Source organism: Notechis scutatus, chromosome 4 (assembly GCF_049901735.1).
Source record: "Notechis scutatus isolate UNSWTSFEM ecotype Mainland chromosome 4, rNotScu1.2, whole genome shotgun sequence".
NCBI classification, from domain to species: Eukaryota; Metazoa; Chordata; class Lepidosauria; order Squamata; family Elapidae; genus Notechis; species Notechis scutatus.
Window position 1 is genome coordinate 99420411 of NC_142012.1, and position 12597 is coordinate 99433007.

A 12597-nucleotide genomic window follows, 5' to 3' on the forward strand; every position below is an offset into this window, starting at 1 on the left:
AAGAAACATTAGTCGTATGAAGGACAAGAAAAATCAGTCATATGTATATCAATTAATGTAGAAATATTTGTGTATGATGTGCTCACCTCTTGAACTAAGGATTACAGGATTAGTCCTTGGTTTACAACCATTTGTTTAGTGACCGTTCGAAGTTAATACAACAGCAGTGAAAAAAGTGACTTACGACCATTTTTCAAATGTACAACCTTTGTAGCCTCCCCATGATCATGTGATCATGATTCAGATGCTTGGCAACTGGTTCATACTTATGACAGTTGCAGTGTCCCAAGGTCACGTGGTTTCCTTTTACGACCTTTTGACAAGCAAAATCAACGGGGAAGAGGGATTCACTTAACAACTATGTTACTGACTTATCAACTGCAATGATTCACTTAACAACTGTGGCAAGAAAGGTCGTACAATGGGGGCAAAATTCACTTCACAAATGTTTCACTTAACAACAGAAAATTTGGGCTCAATTGTGTGGTCCAATGTTGAGGACTACTTGTATCCTAAGTCCTTTTTAAAAAGGAGCATGATTTAGTTCACAGTGGGATTTAGTCCTGGGCAAGAATGTAGAAGATTCGTATATTCGACAACTCGCCACAGCCAACTTGCTGTGAGACAACTCTACATTACGTTAATATCGAAGAAATAGTGGAATTGAATCATTAAAGAATACCAAAGGAGGAACAAAAGGAAATGTGAATGATAAAAATTAAAATATTTTAAAAATTATTTTAAATAATTAAATTGAATTGTTGAATTGTCCTGCAATGAGTTGCCCTGTGGCAAGTTGGCCATGGTGAGTTATCCTGCAGCAAGTTGGCCATGGTGAGTTGGCTGCAGTGAATTGTCCCATTCTGTCCTAAGATATGGCTTGCACGTCCCAGAGGTGCTTTTTCCAAAGGCAACTGGACTTTGTTTTTCCTTGAGGATGTTTTGCTTCTCATTCAAGAACGGAAGAAGCTTCTTGGATGAGAAGTTGAACGTCAAGGAAAAACAAAGTCCAATTGCCTTTGGAAAAAGCACTCGTCATGCCCCTGTTGGACACTGACTCTGAGGGAGAGGAGGAACAGTTGACAGGGAGTGGAAGTGTGGCTCCAGAGATTGAGGAGGAGGCTGGGGAAGGGCAGAGGCCGGCTGGGCAGTCAGAGGAAGACCCAGGCCCATCCCCTCTCCATCCTAGGGCACTCAGGGAGGAGAGGATAAGGGAGAGATGTGAATGGCGTGGTCTATGGGGGAGGAAAGGGCCTTGATCCTCTTCATGGGCTGCAGCTGTGAGAACTGGTTAAAAGGATGGACATGCGTATGGGCCAGTGCTGGAAACAAAGCGTGGAAACATCTCTAGTCTGTTGTTCCTCTCTGAGTTTGGCATCCTTCCCAGTGTGTGTTCCGATATCTGTGGACATCTTCAAGCCCTTATCTTGCCTGGTTCCCTTAAATTGTTTCAGTGTGGTTTGTGTTGTTTATACTCTTTATAATTTATAGGCATTTTTAGTTTAAATGGCATTTCCTCCTTTTCGTAACTGGGGAGTTTTTAGTCTCCAGTCAAGGATATTTGGAGTTTTGAAGCAAAGTGAAGGAATAAAAGGGGCTTCACCTATTTTCACGACTGTGTTTATTTTATATCCCACCCTGGGTCATCACAGCACCTTTGGGACAACCATGACCTGAAGGACTGAGAATCTCCATAGACTTACTTGCTTTTGCTGCAGGAAAGGAAGGAGCAGCTTTTCTGAATGCAGGAAGAGGAGGGTCCCTTCAGGAAATCTGTGGGTTTTGTTTGATGTGGCCCCTGCACACTGTCCACCAAGATTTGCTGAACTGATTGCCTATTACGTCCCAGCACTTAATTGGATTCTACTGCTAGGCATTCTGCTGACGTCCCATGCCTTTCCATTCACAATTTAAATCATGCCAAACTACCTTTAGGAATCATGGTGTCTGGACAACCATACTGGAAATTAATTAGAGGACATGTATGATTCCATTTATCTATTAAAATGCATATCATGTTCTCCATTGGTCCTACAATTGCTATCTTCCTTTGATCCCCATGATGGGAGAAGGGTTCTTGCTGGAAAACCATATCTTTCTGTTATATCTTGAGCACCTCCAAGCAAAAATCAAGTTTTGTGTTCAGGAAAAATAGCAGGTCTGCACAGTCATTCAGATGACTTTTAAGCATATGATAAATCGCTTGTTTTAAAATCCAGAGGCACAGAAACAGTCTAGGGTGCAAAGTAGCACTGAAAGGGTTATATTACAATCGCCTACTTGCAATTCAATATGCCTTGCTTTGTTGACCCGAGGTTGCCTAGGATGAGAAACCTAATCAAAATTCATTATTGAACCTCTCAATATTTACTTTGCAGAATGCTTTAATATAAAGCAATGTTTCTCAACTTTGAAAAATTTAAGACCTGTGGAGTTCAACTCTCATAATTCCCAGCATAGCTGGGGAATTCTGGGAATTGAAATCCATAGGTCTTAAAGCTTCAAAAATCCTGGAGCACCAGGGAACTACCAGAGGACTGGAAAAGAGCTGATGTGGTTCCCATCTTCAAAAAAAGAAGAAAAAAAACAGACCCAGGAAACTATAGACCAATCAGCCTAACATCAATACCTGGGAAGATACTGGAAAAGATAATAAAAAAACAGATCTGCCAACATTTAGAAACAAGTAAAGTAATAACTAGCAATCAGCACAGGTTTGTTAAAAACAGATCATGCCAAACCAATCTTACTTCATTCTTCAACATAGTGACTAAATTAGTAGACCAGCAAAATATTGTGGACATAATATACTTAGATTTCAGCAAGGCATTCGACAAAGTAGACCACAACCTACTTCTTGGTATGCTAGAAAAAAGTGGAATAGATAACACCACCACCAGATGGACTTACAATTGGCTGACAAATCGTACTCAACGAGTCCTTAATGGGTCTAAGTCTACATGGAGGGAAGTAAGCAGAGGGGTGCCACAAGGTTCCATCTTAGGCCCAGTACTCTTCAATATCTTCATTAACGACTTAGATGAGGGAATAGAAGAGGAACTTGCCCAATTTGCAGATGATACTAAGCTGGCAGGAATAGCTAACACCCAAGAAGATAGGCTCAAGATCCAGATGGATCTTGACAGACTAAAACACTGGGCCATATCTAACAAAATGAAATTCAATGTAGAGAAAAGCAAAATCCTACACTTAGGCAAGAAAAACCAAAAGTACACATATAGACTGGGGGAAACCAGGCTCAATAGCAGTTACTGTGAGAGGGATCTTGAAGTCTTAGTGGACAACCAGCTAAATATGAGCTAGCAGTGTGCAGCAGCTGCCAAAAAAACCTAATGCAATTCTAAGTTGCAGTAACAGAGGGATACAATCAAGATCAAGTGAAGTATTAATACCACTCTATAAAGCCTTAGTAAGACCACACCTAGAGTACTGCATCCAGTTTTGGTCACCACACTATAAAAAAGATGTTGAGTTGTGGGAGCGTCATCACTTGAGATTTTCAAGAAGAAATTGGACTGCCATTTCTCAGAAATGGTGTAGGGTCTCCCGCTTGGGCGGAGGGTTGGACTAGATAACCTACAAACTCTGATGATCTGTTATCTGTTAAGTTGCCCCAATTGAGAAACACAGATATAAACTATCATCTCATTTAAGAATGATCTGGGGAACAGTTTGAAGTTACATGACATGACCTCAATTAATCCTGAATACTGCTCCATCAAGCTTTCCAGCAATCATTTAAATCTTAGATAGTGCAATTCAAATGTTCTCCTAGGCAGTTTAGAATGTTGATATGAGAGTGAGACCTGAAAAATCATTGAACGTTCTATGTTCATGAAAATTATGTAGAGCTCAAAAGGCAAATAAGGGATTTTTCTACATGCTGACACAGAAATTGGTTTGTTTGCATGATTGTCAACGTCACAAATGTTTTTCGCTTATATTAGGGGGCCGTTTATCATAGTATCATTTACAAGAAAGAACTATCTAGAGAAATAGTAATTAGTTTCTATATCCTAAGGAGTTACTCTGTTCTGCCATTTGGGAATTAGAATGGCATTTTTATTGAACCCAACCCTGAGTGATTAAACTTCCATTCTGTGTGTCTTTATCATAACGGGTTGATATAATATTCACCATTTAAACAGGTGTACTGTATTGTACTGTTTAATGTTTGCCAAGAGACTGAATTTGTGGTGTTGGTTTTTAGTCACCAGCTAAGAGCTTACTCAGAAAGTGGTTAAGATTAAAAGTTTAGTTTCAAGAAACAGGAAATGAAACATTGCCTTTTAAATATTGGAATAATACTGAAATAGAAACAGTCTGGGCAAACTAATATTGTCTACATGTTTTTTCTAAGATGGTGTTCTCTGGAAATTCCCATTGCTAATCAGATCAACCAGTAGTTTTGATAACAAGAAAGGAGTTATATCCAACACATCTAGAAGGACCCAATAAAGGAAACTATTTGTAACTCAGGGTTGAAATGAGGGGTCCTTAGTGCCTTCTGAGCTTGGTGGTTTTCTTGCAGATGTTGCAGATGCATCACTGATAATGTTAACCTAATTTGGATAATGACACATCTACAAGAAAACCACCAATCTTAGAGACCACCAAGGACCCATCACATCTAGAAATGATCAGATTAAAAATTTACTTTCATTGATGGTAGATCTAAGAGTTTCAGATGAAGAATTTATGACCTCCAGATATTGCTGAAGTACACATTTGGGCACTAGTAGTAGAGACAGCTGGATGATATTGTCAGCATTCATCAACATCCCTTATTGGCTGTGTCTGCTGGAGCTGAAGAGATAAAGGTTCCCCATGACGGTATATGGTGGTAACAGAAACATTATTTACACAATCCAGCAGTGCAGTCGTAAACATATCTACTCATATGTACAACATACAGGGTTAAACCAAATCAATAAAGGAAAATATTTGTAGCTCAGGGGCTGAAATGAAGGGTCCTTGGTGATGAGGATGTTACCTAGTTTCAATCAGGATAGAGATGGAAGGTACCTTGAAGGTCTTTTAGTTCAACCCCCTGCTTAAGCAGGAGATCCTATGCATTTCAGATAGGTAGTTATCCAATCTTTCCTTAAAAATTACCAGTGATGAAGCATCTACAATTTCTGAAGACAAGTTGTTCCACTGAATGAATTGTCGTATTAGGAAGTTTCTCCTTTGTTCCAAGTTGCTTCTTTCCTTGGGTAATGAAACATTTGCAAGAAAACAACCAAGCTCAGAGAGCACCAAGGACCCCCTCATTTGAACCAAACTGTTGCCTGTCAAAGATGGGCAGTTGGTTTCTTTTCAGCTTTTCCTTTCCCTATCTACCCTGTTTTCCTGAAAATAAGACCCACCCCCAAAATAAGTCCTACTTAATAGCCAGCACAGCCACCCATTTCATCTGGTTGCTCATGGTGCCATGGCTATGAAGCGAGGCGGTGATGGAGTTGCCCCAGCCCTGAGGGCCCCTGCAGCCAGGCCATCCAGACCCCGACACCTGACATGTGGAGCAGGAGCCCACGTGGCTGCTGACCCACTTCTTCTGCTTCCTCGCAGCCACAACAGAGAAGGAGACCAAGCGATGTGCAGGTGCTGCAGCCGCGAGGCAAGGCATGGGTGGCCTGGCTGCAGAAGCCCTGAGATAACCTGGTGCAGGGTGCATGGGGCAGCTCCACCCCCTGCCATTGCTCCATGGCAGCTGCACTGATGCGCCACACAGCCTCCTGCCTCACTGCGAACAAGAAGCTGACCTCCTGTACATGGAAATAAATAAGTCCCCGTCTCCCCCAAAATAAGCCCTAGTGCTTATTTTGGGACCCAAAACAAGACCGGGTCTTATTTTCAGGAAAACATTTGTAGATCAAGAACCGGTAGGAAAGAAGGGAGCGGCCCTAATTAATTATAAGCCTGCATCCTCCAATAATTTGCCAAGCAAAACAGAAAACAGAGAGTGAAAAAAGATTCTCATCTCAGGTTTAACATTTTTCTGGAAATGTATATTTTTATCCATTGGTTGAAGTATTCTTGAAGCCTTGAAAACATCATGTCCTTATGTTTTATATTCTTTACTGATGAGTGTTGACATATCATCTTTCAATATTTGTGAAGTTCCGTGTGCATTATTATTAGCGGGTATGGAAAGCTGGAGAGGTTTTCAGGTGCTCTCAAGTGACCAGTTACAGTCAAGGGATTGTTTATTGCATTCTGTGCACCAGAGTATGTATTCCTGTATTTGTAGATGGCAAATAAAAATAGGCTGGCTCAGTTCTTTTAGTTAAAGCAAACAGATGGCAGAGGTTTTATACAGAGAAGCAGATGGATTGCAGTTGACATGGTGACTGAGATAGGCCTGCAGTGTTTGAAAATAGTTGCGGAGGAATAAAGAGTTCAGTCCCACAGGAGGAAAAATCATTCTGCCACCTCCTACAGTTACTTGATAGAAACTGTATTTTTCTTCAACCCACACTTTGATGGAAATATGTGAAGTTCAACCAAAAGACTGGAGGCCTGCATACTCCTGATTAATAATTTGTCCACAGAACTGGTTTTGATTTATCAAAGTATAAAACATTAATTACAGTCTGCCTTAGGCAGGTGAATTTGTATTTTTTTTTAAAAAAAAACCCAGGTTGTTTCAACTACAGCAAGTTTAATAGGAAGATGAGTCTCTCCCCCCCCCCCACACTTATCATTTGATTATATTCCACTTTTCTTCAAAGTCCTTGCATTGTTTCTTGCTGAAGAAGTAAGGAATAGCTTAACAGTTGATGCTTAACAGCTGATGCTTTTAAGGATTTCAGTATAACTACTCCGGCAAGGACACATTTTAGTAATTCCCTGTGTGGGTGAGGAAAAAACATTAACAACTACATACTGGTTCAACTTGATTTAAGTTGGGATCTGTAATGGATAATGCTGATGGGTGGAATGTTCTAATAGAGAGATGCATTCAATTAGGTATTTTTAAAAAGTAATGAGCAATAAATTTATGAGACTCAGTTGTTCGGTCAAGCTGAATCAACAATTACTTGCAGAATGTCTTTAGCATTAAGAGAGATATGTTTACCTCACTGCCCTACTTAATCTTCCCATTAAGGATTAAGTGATTTCCCACTCTGCTGTCTTTTTGTTCTAAAAATGTATATGCCTAAAGTGGACACATCCTCAGGATATCTTACCTATGTAAAAATAGAGTAATAAAAGATATTGAAATCATGCATTGAAAAAAAAAGGGGGGTTTTGCTTGCCCCAGGAAAGATATTCAAGTATGCAGGCCTCCTGTGACGGATGAAGGGAAATTGCCTAAAGGAATTTCACAACTGACGAAATTGTTGATCAAGTTACGATCCAACTCATTTCAGAAAGAAACCGGAGAGAGGATTTAGAAAATCGGCTATATTATCAGGCAACCTGATGGAAGAGTGAATAGCTCCTTCTGCCCGAATACTTGGAAGGCTTTAGAGAGAACAGTAGAACTCTCTTTGTAATAGCTTGGAAGCTAATGATGTTGTTTAAGGACAAGCAAAGATTGTCCCAGAGCCTGTTTTATAATCAGAGTACTGCCTTTTCAACTCATGCCCATTTCTGTATGCTTCAAAATACTCCTTGTGGAGATGATAAAGTTATCGTTGCCTACGAGAGCAGCAGTACCTGCAGTAGATCATAATACCAAAATGATTAGCACAATGACATCATCACATAAATGCTGCTATAATGTACCTGCATCTCAATGTCTAATATAAATACATAAGTCATGTCATTTGCAAGAGGTTATGCATGTTTTATTGTCTAGCTTGTTTCTTTCACTCTTGATGATCCCTATAAATGGGGGATCTCAGTGGCCTAAGAGGCTCCATATCCCAAATGATGCTTGGCTGCCTACTGGCAAAGACAGCTGGATGTGTCCTTTCAGAGTGCAAGACTGATCCTTCAGGGAGAGGCTTACCCTGCATCCAGAAGACCTGAACACTCTCTGAACAAACTATTGTTTCATCAAGAGTACTTTTACCTTGTTTGAATTCAAGTTTAATGGCCCTCATCCAGCATATTGCTGATTTCAGACCCAAATGTAAGACTTGTGTTGTATTGCCTGTCAAGAAAAAAATAGAGGTAGGTTAGCAAGCTGAAGACTCAGATATAACCTTTACCTAAGGTTGGTAAATTATTTTTGTTTATGAACTTGTGTGAATCAGTTTATAGTGGCAGGTTGCTGTTGCTGTTTAATACCTTTAGTTCTGAATGCAAGTAACTCAATGAAGGCACTGTGGCAATTAAGAGCCACAGTAGCACAGTGGTTAGAGTGCAGTACTGCAGGCTACTTCTGCTGCCTACTGGTTGCCTACAATTTGGCAGTTCAAGTCTCACCAGGCTCAAAGTTGACTCAGCCTTCCATCCTTCCAAGGTCGGTAAAATGAGGACCCAGATTGTTGGGGGCAAGATGCTGACTCTGTAAACCGCTTAGAGAGGGCTGTATAAAGCACTGTGAAGCGGTATGTAAGTCTAAGTGTTATTGCTGTTTGTTCATAGCCATAAACTTGACTTGGGCACTTATTGGATCTGCTGAGGTGAGAGAAATGCCTGGTTGGAGATTCGGCAGCAGACTTTGATAATGTGTGTTGGGCAGGAATGAGAAAAGGATTCAATAAAGACTCGGAGCTTCTCCTGGAGTCAGTTTCTTGAATTTAACATTAGCCTTGTGGAAAAATCAGAGCTATATCTAAACATACTAAGCCTTCAGATAATGTCATTCAGCATTGGCATGAATGCTGAATACTGAACAAAATAAAGTTTTTACCTTATATTCTGAAATTGCCTGGTCCTTTCCCCTCTTCTTTCCCAATAGAATAGCCCCTTGAAAGATCCTGTCCTGAATATCTGGTGTAGGAAACCTACTTAGAAAAAAAAATTAACAAACTATGAAATCAACAGCTGCTAAGAAGTCCACAGGTAATCAGTGTGGCCTTGCTTCTCCGGTCCATTTCCCGAATATCTTGTACATTATGACTTGTGTGTGCACAATACCCAACTGTCAAACATTCTTTGCTTTCCAGTAAGATCTGTCTCTTTTCTCTACCTTCAGATGACTAATCACCAGCTGGCATGGCAACACTTGTTTGCCTATCAAAACCTGCTACAGCATGAGAATGGTGGCGTTCACCAGAATAATCCTCTTTACCATTCAGAATGTTTAGAGAAATAGGAAACCTGTCTATTGGATCACCATGGATTAAAATTAAACAGTCTCCAGACCAGCCTTTCCTGCCCTGGAATCTTGGGAGGGAAGTTTAAATTCTGACTATCCTCAGCAATGCCTGAAACAATCGGTTCACTAATGGGAGAAGATGACAAAGAGGTAACGGAGACAGTAGAGAGAAAACAAAATCACTTAATTCATATGTTGCACCTGTCTTCATACAAAAAGAAAACACTACTCAACTTACCAAAAACAGAAACATAAAGGACAAGGTTAGGAATGCAAATTAAAATATGCAAAAATAAGAGAACATCTATCTGTTCTGGACAGATTCAAATTACTAGGTCCTGATGGATTATACCTGCCAGAAGGAATAAATTTTCTTCTATTGTACTTTACTAATTTATTTGATTCTTTTTGTTAGTTTGTTTTTATTTTTATTTTTTGTTTTAAATATGATTTTACATTGTATAAGCTGTCTTGAGTCACCATGGGCGAATAGGCAACAATATAAATCAAATAAATAAATAAAAACTAGCAGATGTGATGTTAGAACCATTGAAATATATCTTTCAGGAGGACTGGAAAAGAGATGATGTAGGTCCCATTGTCCAAAAAAAAAAAAAAAAAGCGGGGGGACAGATCCAGGAACAGACCAACCAGCCTGACATCAATACCTGGGAAGAACTTGGAAAAGATAATCAAACAAGAAATATGTGAACACCTAGAAGCAAACAAAGTTATAACCAAAAGCCAACATGGGCTTGTCAAAAACAGATCATGCTAATATTATTTCATTCTCTGACAAAGTGACTAAACTAGTGGATCAACTAAATGCTGTGGACCTAGTATATTTAGATTTCAGTAAAGCATTCAATAAAGTAGACCACAACCTCCTTCTTGGCAAGTTAGAAAAATGTGAAATAGTTTGCAATACCAGTTGGGTTTATAACTGGCTGACAAATTTTAGTCAACATGTACTCCTCAATGGACCTACATCTACATGGAAGCAATGGGGTACCACAAGGTTCTGTTTTGGGCCCAGTACTCTTCAATATCTTCATAAATGATCTAGACAAGGGAATAGAAAGGGAACTCATCAAATTTGCAAATGACACTATGCTGGCAGGAATCGCCAACAACCCAGAGGACAAGCTCAAGATCCAAAAAGATCTTGACAGACTTGAACACTGGGCTCTATCTAAAAAAAAAAAAAAAAGAAATTAGGCATAGATAAAAGTAAGGTTTTACACTTAGGCAAGAAAAATCAACTGTATAGGTATGTGCTAGCTGAAACTTGGCTTAATGCTAGTAACTGTGAGAGGGATTTTGGAGTCCCAGTGGACAATCACTTAAATATGAGCCCACAGTGTGCAGCAGTAAGCAAAAAAGCCAATGCAACCCTAAACTGCATTAATAGAGGGATAGAAACAAGATCACATGAAGTTCTAGTACCACTTTACAAAGCCTTAGTCAGATCACACTTGGAATACTCCCTCTAGTTCTGGTCACAATATAAAAAAAGAGGTTGAGACTCTGGAAAGAATACAGAGAAGAGCAACAAGAATCATTTGAGGGCTGGAGGCTGAAACATACGACAAATGGTTACAGGAATTGGGTATATCTTAGTCTAATAGAAAGAAGGACTAAAGGAGACGTGATAGCAAAGTTCCAATATTTGAGCAGCTCCAACAAAGGTGAGGGGGTCAAATTCAATTCATTATCCAAAGCACCAAAAGGCAAGATAAGAAACAATGGATGGAAACTAACCAAGGAGAGAAGCAACTTGGGAGAAATTTCCTAATGGTAAGAACAATCAACTAATGGAACAGCTTGCCTTCAGAAGTCTTCTGCTCAAGCAAGGGGTGAACTAGAAGACCTTCAAGATCCCTTCCAACCCTATTATTCTATCTTCTATGAAAACAAGATGGTGGTAATATCTTACAGTGATAGGAATCCTCCTTGTTTCCTAGCAAGACCAGTACAGGGACATAAAGCTTTGAGAAGTTGTAAAATAATGGATTTTTGTGAGAGAAATTAAGTTTACTTATATGGTGTTCCGTTATCACTAACATCCCTAAACCAACTCTAGCATTATTCATCCAAAATACATTATGTAGGGCCTTGGCAACTTTCATACCTTATGAATTAGGAAGCAGGGATAATTGCAGTTTGGTCTTCTCTGATGTAAGATGTATTCTCCTACCTGGGTGTCCTAAATCCCGGTTTCCACTTTTCCCCATCTAGTGTTTCCTCTTTTAAGTTATTAATTTGTCAACAAATGAAAGAACTTCCATTCATCCCTATCTGCCAGGTCTCCTGTTAAACCCCCAAAATATTTCCTCAGTATTTAGAAAACCATACCTAATTAAGGCAATCACATGACTTAACACTTTCTTGACTTACATTATGAATGATTGGCAGTTTCTCTGGAAAAAAAATGTTTTGATCACAATAACCATGACAGTTTTTGGGTTTATTATCCTTCACATGAGTTGCCATCGATTGGAAAACCTGGGACTTATAGCTTATGACGCTGAAGGAGATGGCAGGCTGCTAGTTTCCAAAACAATTTCTGATTCCCAAGTAGTTGTACTCCCAAGTAGAAATTCCTATATTATTTTTCCGAACCTAACTCTGTTCCAAATGGTGTCCCTTTTACAAGGGAAAATAAATTAAGAACAATTATTGGTTCCCATTATGATTGATTGTCTCCTTAAGTGGTTTATGAATAAATCAGCCACGTGGCCTTCCTGGTTCATTTAAAAAAAACAAATCCAAAATATGTTACCAGATTATAACAACTTAGACCATATTATTAAATCAGTCTTTATTAGAAAGCACCACTATAGATTTATTGAAGTAGCATTCTGTGTAATGCATAGCACACATTCTATCCCACAAGATAATTTGGAATTTTGAGAGTCAGTTTGGTGTATTGCTTGAAGGCACTAGGCTAGAAAGCAAGAGAATGTAAATTCTAGTCCTACCTTGGGCACAAAGTTGGGTGCTTTTTGGATCAGGCCTAGAAAGCAGGGTCAAACCGCTTCCCAAAAACATTGCCAGGAAAACTCCTGGGATTTGACCTGGCAATTGCCAGGAATCAAGTCTGACTCAAAGGGATCCTGTACCCCCTTCCCAAATGGCAACAGTAACATTTCAGAAATTGTGGGTAAAGGAAAGCGTTTTAGAAAAAAATAAAAATTAAATTGTTATTTATTTATTTTTTTATTGTATGGCACATATCGTCTACCTTTATGATACATTAATTTCAGTTCTTGGGCCTGGAAATCTTTTCCTCTCTTATTCCCCTAGAAGGAATAATGTGGTGGGATTTATAGAAAAACATATTCTCCATAGCAGATGAT